This window comes from Lucilia cuprina, chromosome 4 (genome assembly GCF_022045245.1).
Source record: "Lucilia cuprina isolate Lc7/37 chromosome 4, ASM2204524v1, whole genome shotgun sequence".
Lineage (NCBI taxonomy): Eukaryota > Metazoa > Arthropoda > Insecta > Diptera > Calliphoridae > Lucilia > Lucilia cuprina.
Genome location: NC_060952.1, coordinates 41,809,605 through 41,818,583, shown reverse-complemented (window position 1 = coordinate 41,818,583; position 8,979 = coordinate 41,809,605). Strand labels below are relative to the sequence as shown.

The following is an 8,979-nucleotide window of genomic DNA, read 5'->3' as shown; positions in this document are numbered from 1 at the left end:
AGTTCAGTTCTAGTTCAGTTCCAGTTCAGTTCTAGTTCAGTTCTAGTTCAGTTCTAGTTCAGTTCTAGTTCAGTTCTAGTTCAGTTCTAGTTCAGTTCTAGTTCTGTTTTAGTTATGTTCTAGTTCTGTTCTAGTTCTGTTCTAGTTCTGTTTTAGTTCTGTTTTAGTTCTGTGCTAGTTGTGTTCTAGTTCTGTTTTAGTTCTGTTCTAGTTCAGTTCTAGTTCTGTTCTAGTTCTGTTCTAGTTCTGTTCTAGTTCTGTTCTAGTTCTGTTCTAGTTCTGTTTTAGTTCAGTTCTAGTTCTGTTTTAGTTCTGTTTTAGTTCTGTTTTAGTTCTGTTCTAGTTCAATTCTAGTTCTTTTTTAGTTCAAGCATAGTAACTCAATTTACAATTTACTCACGTGCATGTTGTTTAAAAAATATTTATATTAACCGCTTAAACCAAAATTCTGTATTAAATTAACATTTAAGTTTTATAAAAAGGCAACGAGTGGTTTACAAGTATATAATTACATCTTTCGTTAGGAAATTTTATTTAACTTTTAAAGGAAGTAGAGGCGTTTCTCCATGTCATAAAAATGTGCCACCAATTACCAAAACTGTCGTAAATTGTAATTTTTTGCTTTCAGCATTTACGTAAATGATAAAAAATAGTACCGCAAATTCAAGACCTAAATAAATGGCTCTATAAATTCTCTAAATTTAGATGTTCAATCGATACAAAAGCTATTTCCGGACCCATTCTTTTTTGTAATTCTCAGCTTTTGTTTTGTTGTTATACAGCAAATAGTTTTTGCATGTTTTTGTTCTTTTGTATATTTTCCAACATTCAATTTGTGTTGCTCGTCCTACTGAAACTATGTACAACAAACTGCATTTCTACTACATCCTTTAACAGGAAAACTTTTTATGTTGAATTTTTCACTAGTTTATAGTTTAAAAAATTACTTTAAATTATGCAAATAAACAGTTGGCATAAATAACTTTTTCTTTAACTATATTTTCCTTCTGTTGTAGTTGGCAATAGGAGTTACGGTTGAAAAAAGCCCAACTATGTCGTGTATTTATTTAAAACAACAACTAATGTTATTTCTCGGTCAGGGCGACTTTAGTATGCCCTACATTAAATATAAAATAATGAATTTATTATAAAATATTAGACAAAATGAAGTGGTATAATCACTTTAATTTAAAGATTTTTAATATATTTACAGCATGTTTTTACAAAGTAATTAATAATGTTACAAGTGTAATAGTAAAGTTAATATTACTTTTGGTTTATTGTAGGTAAGTGAAAAATAAATATTATACCAACACTAAATATATACACGAACTTTTGTTTGTGATTGGTTAGGGTGTTACAAGTGGGTCAATTAAATACGGAATTTAACCAAATAGTAATGTGCAGAAACACTCACTACATTACCATTCAGTAACTGTAATTAAAAAAATCACCCCTATGAAAATAAATTTGCATAAACAATTATATAGAATTATGGTAAATATTAAATTGAATATATATTAACCATATTCTATATAATTGTTACGTAAAGTATTGATATAAATCAATTTGTTTAATCTTAACTAATCACTTTTTAATATTTAACTCACTTTTTATTTTATTTTTACTTGTTCAAATATTTCACTTAATCTAAATTTTGTTATAATTATTAGTCCTTCTATTTTGTTCTTTTATATGTCAAATATCAAATCTTTCTCGTAATAATTGCGTTTATATGCCGCTTTTAAACTTAACACGTTCACCTCAAAGTCTCTACTAAATACGTTTGGTTAAATAATCCTTACAAATGTGGTCAATATTCAAATGTACATTTTATGTAAAAAAAAACCCAACAACTAGTAACCCCCCACCCCATGTACCTGTCGGCCACCCTAAATATTTCTTTGTTGTATTCGGTATCATGATCGAGTTATTATTTAGTTATAAAGTCTGTCTAAAACAAAAGTAGTGCCACTCTGTTTGCACTAGACTTTTTACATTTAGTGTGAAGAACAGTCAGGTGTTCAGTTATTAGAATGAAAAAATAAACTTTAATTCAGAAAAAAACGTTATTATAGTTCAGTATACTTTACACCACTATATTGGGGAGGATATTTATTATATGTTGTACTGCTGTTTGTAAAACATATATAAATATACCCACCTATTAATTTTGCTGGAAATCCTTTCATTATATAACCTAGCTCCCATACAACCGGACCCCTCCTTTTGGGCGTTTTAGCTCTTGGTTGTTTTCAGTTCAGTTCTAGTTAAGTTCTAGTTCAATTCAATTTCTAGGTTTAGTTCCAATTCTAGTTCAGTACTAGTTCAGTTTTGATTCAGTTCTAGTTCAGTTCTAGTTTAGTTCTAGTTTAGTTCTAGTTTAGTTCTAGTTTAGTTCTAGTCCAATTCTAGTTCAGTTCTAGTTCAGTTCTAGTTCAGTTCTAGTTCAGTTCTAGTTCAGTTCTAGTTCAGTTCTAGTTCAGTTCTAGTTCAGTTTAATTTCAGTTCTAGTTCAGTTCTAGTTCAGTTCTAGTTCAGTTCTAGTTCAGTTCTAGTTCAGTTCTAGTTCAGTTCTAGTTCAGTTCTAGTTCAGTTCTAGTTCAGTTCTAGTTCAGTTCTAGTTCAGTTCTAGTTCAGTTCTAGTTCAGTTCTAGTTCAGTTCTAGTTCAGTTCTAGTTCAGTTCTAGTTCAGTTCTAGTTCAGTTCTAGTTCAGTTCTAGTTCAGTTCTAGTTCAGTTCTAGTTCAGTTCTAGTTCAGTTATAGTTCAGTTCTAATTCAGTTCTAGTTCAGTTCAGTTCTAGTTCAGTTCTAGTTCAGTTCTAGATCAGTTCTAGTTCAGTTTAATTTCAGTTCTAGTTCAGTTCTAGTTCAGTTCTAGTTCAATTCTAGTTCAGTTCTAGTTCAGTTCTAGTTCAGTTTTAGTTCAGTTCTAATTCAGTTCTAGTTCAGTTCTAGTTCAGTTCTAGTTCAGTTCTAGTTCAGTTCTAGTTCAGTTCTAGTTCAGTTCTAGTTCAGTTCTAGTTCAGTTCTAGTTCAGTTCTAGTTCAGTTCTAGTTCAGTTCTAGTTCAGTTCTAGTTCAGTTCTAGTTCAGTTCTAGTTCAGTTCTAGTTCAGTTCTAGTTCAGTTCTAGTTCAGTTCTAGTTCAGTTCTAGTTCAGTTCTAGTTCAGTTCTAGTTCAGTTCTAGTTCAGTTCTAGTTCAGTTCTAATTCAGTTCTAGTTCAGTTCTAGTTCAAATACAGTTAAGTTCTAGCTCACTTTTTGATTCTAATATACTATATATAAGTTGAGTTCTACCTTAGGTTTGGTCTGGTTTAGTTTTGATCTAGTTGAGTTTTATTTCTTTTTTGCTTCACTTCTAGTACTTTCATTGTTCAGATCTAGCTTAGCCCAGATCTAGTTCAATCCTAGTTCTCATTAAATATCTCTGCTCAATTTGAATATACATACATTTTAAATAACAAAGGTTCTTATGCCTAACTCATGTATAGTACTACTTATAGTTTTTGTAACTCTATATTGCATTGAACCTCTATTCACTCATTCTCACAACTTGTAGTTCTCTATGTATTCGTAAGGTGGCACATTCATACATATAAATAGGAACAGACAGGCGGTATTATTGTTTAGCTTAAACTAAATTAGTATTCACATTTACTAATACCAACATACCGATACAGTTCCCCCACTTTTACACGCATACCAACACTTAAGCACACTAGAGTCCTTTCGCAGTTAGCACCTTTTGGAGTTTCATGTACAACAACCCCCAGGTTGCCTCATTTTTTTTGAAGTGAATGAATATAAAATTTACGTGTCTTTGGAACATTTATGTCTAGTGTTACTCAAGTTTAGTTGTTGTTATTTTTTAAATACAAGTTTTTCTTTTGTCACCATAATTTAAATATTATTTTAATGGTAAAATAGTGATAAAATTGTTGCTATTATTTCTTTTATTTAGTTTAAGGCAAATTTTGTGATAACTATTATGACGGATTGTTTGATTTTTGTCTGAAATTTTCATGAATCATGATTTTGTTGTCATTATAGAAATTCATAAAGTTATTTATATCTATGTAGAAAATAAAAGTTGTATGATTTTATTTGCATGATTAGTATAAGACAATAGCAAAGCTGTGCTTCTTTTTTTCTATGTGTTCACATAAAAATACATCCCTGATCTAATGCAACTTGTTTGTTTTTATACCCTCCGCCACCATCAGTGGTGATTGTGGGTATATATAACTTTGTCATTCCGTGTGTAACACTAAGAAATATTATTCTGAGACCCAAGTATACATATTCTTGGTCCTTATCAAATTCTGAATAGATTTAGCTATATCCGTCTGTCTGTGTAAAATACGCTCACGATAAATTGATGCAATAGAATTTAACCAAATTCACCCAAAGTGTTCTTCATTTTCCTAAGTTGGGAAAAGTTATGAATCAAAATTTAAAACAACCTTAAAAAATAAGCATTTTTACACATTCTGATGCAACTTTCTCGATAATGCAAGATAATTCCATGTAAATCATTAGACATTTGTTTCTATGCAAGAGTTTGGTCCCTGCTGAAAATTGCCAGAATCGATCCAAAATTTCATATACCTCCCATACAAATGTACAAACTCCCCGAAAATGGGTTTTTGTTAATAACTCCCATGACAATGTCGATATCTTCTTAAAATTTTACAAATTAAAATTTTTGTAAATAGAATTTATTCGAAGAAAACATTTTCTGGATCGGTCCATAATTGGACATTGCTCCCATACAAGGTCCCCTCAATAAAATCACTTAGACGCACATAATTCATTAATAATTTAAGATATCCAAATAAAATTTGGTACAAGTATTGCTCTCACATAAAGAAATATTACTATAAAATTTTTTTCCGATCGGTCCATAATTGGTCATAGCTCCCATACAAAGTCCCCTCTCGAAAATCACTTAAACAAGCATTACTCATTACTTAATTAAGATATCCAAATCAAATTTGATACAAGTATTGCTCATATGCACAAAGATATTACTGTGAAATTTTTTTATGATCGGTCTGTTTTTTATATACATAATTGGTCATAGGTCCCTTTACCAAAATCCTCTTAAGCTCATATTACTCATTACCAAATAAAGCTATTACCACAAAATTTGTCACAAAAATCAGTTTTGTATACAAAAATTCTATTTCAAGATTTTTTCACGATCGGTTCCGAAAATCACTTAAACACACATTAGATACAAAATTATAACATAGTATTTAAAAACTTTTCTTATTGTGAATGAAAATGGATTGGGAAAGAAGTTTTGATGGTTTCATACTATTTATGACAAAATTCATTCCAGTTATAAATTATGTTTTTTTCTGGCTGCGAATGAATTTTCCAAAAATTTTTAAACAAAAATAAAAGCCTAAAAAGGGGACGAAAAATCTCCTTAAAATGAGCAAGTCTGGTACGTATTCTGAGTGGAGGAGGATTACGAGCACATCTAAAATTGACGTATGTAGAACATGAGGAGAGGACAGTGAAACTCTGGAATAATTTCTTTGCCACTGCCAGGCATTCGTCGAAGTTAGATCCAGGTATCATGGAAGTGATGTTTTTTCGGAAATAACATTCCTGACTAACAAAGATTGGAAGATTCTTAGGAATTACCTTCAGAAAACTGAGTTTCTGAACACTGAAAAATAATTCATTCAGTTCCTTTTTTCATGATAAGGAGCGCACAACAGTCCCTATAGTGGCCTAGGTGTATTTCTTCGGATTTGATGTAGTATACATCCTCCTATCAACCCAACCTAAAAGCCTAAAAAAATACTAATACTAATACGTCGAATCCTCCCTTATACATCATATTTTCCTGTAGCAGTTTATGCAGTTTCATATGTAATTTTCATTTTATATGTTTTTCCTTTTATAACTACATTTGTACTTATTATTCTATCAACTTTGTCATCAAAAATAAAAAGAAAATGGTGATTTTTTATTTTTGCTAAATTGTAAAGAGCTGCAATAAAAATGCATTTCCCTTAACATTAGTAGAATGTTAACAAATTACCCCATTATTAAAGGACCTCCCTTACCATTATGAAAATAATTTTCCTCGCTTAAAGGTTTATTTTTTTGTTGTTTCTTGTTCATTTTACTCTTTCGTGCATGGAAATTAACAATCAACTTTTCACTTTAACTGATTGAGATTGATTAAGAAATTGAAATTATTTTCTTGTTATATGAAATTTTAATGAATTAAGGAAGCAAATTGTTGGTATGTACACCAAGAGAGAAGGTGTTGGTAATAAGCGGGCACGTGTTTTGTAATTTGCTAGAAATAGGGAAATTTAAAGTGGCGGCCAAAATGAAAACTGTAAAATGATCTTTTGTTGGTTGGTTAACGTGGTAGTTCGCTTCATGCGAACAGTCAGACAGACAGTATCGCAAATACTTCAGCCTGAAAAAAACACCAGAACCTACACTGCATTTTATATATGCACCATCTGTAAAGATCTGGGGGTATATTCAATTGCATGTAACCCCTACATCATTCGCTCCTAGAGGGAACACAGACTTTCAAAACCCGATTAAAGTTTTTGTCGGTATGTTCATGATTGAAGGTATTAGGCCTAAAACCCTAGAATGGCTATACGTTCATGACCTTCAATATTACCATTATAAGTAGATCTACAGGTAAAAGTTGCAATATAGTATTTAAAGCTTCTAAAGGGCTTAGAGCTATACTGATGTTTGAACTTTGTATGATCTATGTGAGATCTCTTGTATGGACCGTTGCTTTCTTGACTCTGTGTTGGATGTAGAGTTTCCATGATAATTTAGAGTATATGATAATTCCTTTATATTTAGCATTGTCCTATATGTGAATATTAGTCTTTATCGTGAATTGTACCAGTTCGGTCTTGCTTGTGTTCACTTCTACATCACTATACGTGGCGCAGTTATTAAGTAGCACCAAAGCTTTTGACATAATATCACTTATCACGCGTTCCAGTATCACAGCATTGACCGCAACGACTTTTATCTCTTTGTTGCCCAGTTTAATAAGAACCGAGCCAAAGAAGTGGAGAGATTACACCGCCTTGAGCTTTGGTAAATAAAGCATAAAATACTTGTTCAATAAATGAGAATTTTAATTATGTCATATTGAAGTATGTATCCACTAAACAATTTTTGCCGATTTCATAACGAATTCGTACCGACGGTCTGCACAAATTGTCAATTTCGTATCCGAATTCCGTCAGAATACGTTACAAAAATCATATGAAAGTTTGCTCAGAACCCTGAACCCTTTGTCTGAGGAAATTCAGAAAAAATGAGCAGAGTTGTCGGACGGAATTAGGTACTAGATCTGATGTAAATTTCTGGGGAAATTCTGAACGACCTCTGATTGAAGTCGGACATTTGTCGGATACAATGTCTGATCAAACATAAGAAAGATAAGATTATAACCATTACTTAACTACTTCTGGGTAATATCGATTGTACAACAATTTCAACTTATTTTCTTTCTCCGAGTGTAACCATTTATTTACTGCAAAAAAATTAAATATTCTTCTTATGGTAAACTAATTTCAAAACCACAGCTATAGAAACTTTTATGTGTGAAAATTACTTGAATATGATGACATGCACGTAATGTTGTTGTTTTTTTAAACTAGAACAAAACTAAATTTTTTTCTTCAGAAAGTTTGTTGTCTTTCAATAGTTTGATAAGCTTTCAATCAGTGAACTACTTACGAACAAAAAAGAGAAAATTGAAATAGGTCAAGTTTGTAATTATTCCGTATTTTCACGTACAGAAATTATGGTTACGAAAATAAATACGACTCTTTTATAATCATATACATATCTGGGCGATAAAATAATTCAGATTTCTTTTAGTAATGAATTTAATGTTTATTTTTTATCTATTTTTAAGGTTTTTTATATACAATTATAAAATCTCTATAATTATATTTCTTATTATGAATTATGTGCAAAGTTTTTAACTGTGAACTTGTAAAATTAATAAAGAAAAACACATACAAGATCAAAATACCATGAAATACCACGTTCTACTAAAAAACAGCGGGTATTTTGTGCTATAGGTTTTGATTGGGGGTTTATGTTTTCATATTTTTCTCATATTTTATTTTGTGAGTTAATGATTTTAATAATAGAATGAAAAATAAACCACCCGAACTGTTTAAGGTCTACAGTTAACACTTATCTAACAGAGACTTCGAAAATTATATCTACAAAATTTCAACCGTTTTATTGGAAATATTTTTTTTTTTTGCTATCAAATATCAATTATTGTTTAAAATTTTTTTTGTTACTCTGCTTAAAGAGAGCTTACTGTTCTACTCAATTGCTACATCAACTAAATTGAAAAATGGGGTGGAATATATTTTGTGGCTGCTGTTGTCATATATAGAATACTAAATCAAATGCATTTAAGTACTTTTCAAACACAATTTTAGTCTGTCAAAAAGAATTGTGTGCTACTGACAGTAGGTGTTTATAATTAAAGGAAATAAACTTTATTTGTAATTTGTTATTTGATGTTGCAAATAAATCCATAAGTAACGTTTGATGTGACATTAATGATTTTAGCACTATGTCTGTGGTTAATTACTTATTAATTTATTTTAAATCTTTTACATTTTATCAGTTTTACAAAAATGAGCAATTTTTTTTTGTTGTGCTCTACATTTCTCTAAATGATTTTATTAAAATTTTGAACATTAGTTTCCTTTGGACTTTTGTTAAAGTTCACTTTTAAGATCACCAAAAAAAAAAACAATCTAGGTTATATTTTGCAAATATTTTGTGTTCATTTTGCGGTCAACTGTCGGTTTCTAAATCGTATTAAAGGATTTAAATTTTCTTTCTTAATTACTACACTTTTGTAAAGGTTTCAAACAGCATCGTCAGCTAGTGAATAGTGCACACTTTAAGGCTTTCAATTTCGCTGTCAAAGTG

General features: G+C 30.4%; 1 protein-coding gene across 1 annotated transcript in view; it reads right to left on the bottom strand.

The window, feature by feature from the left end:
* Positions 1 to 1,748, bottom strand: part of LOC111678273 (kinesin-like protein KIF19) — a 14,471-nt gene extending 12,723 nt beyond the window's left edge. Inside the window, exon 1 of the mRNA XM_046950623.1 lies at positions 1,611 to 1,748. The gene's annotated coding sequence lies outside the window, so the exon portion shown is untranslated. The remainder of the gene's footprint in view (positions 1 to 1,610) is intronic.
* Between the last annotated feature and the right edge of the window lie 7,231 nt (positions 1,749 to 8,979).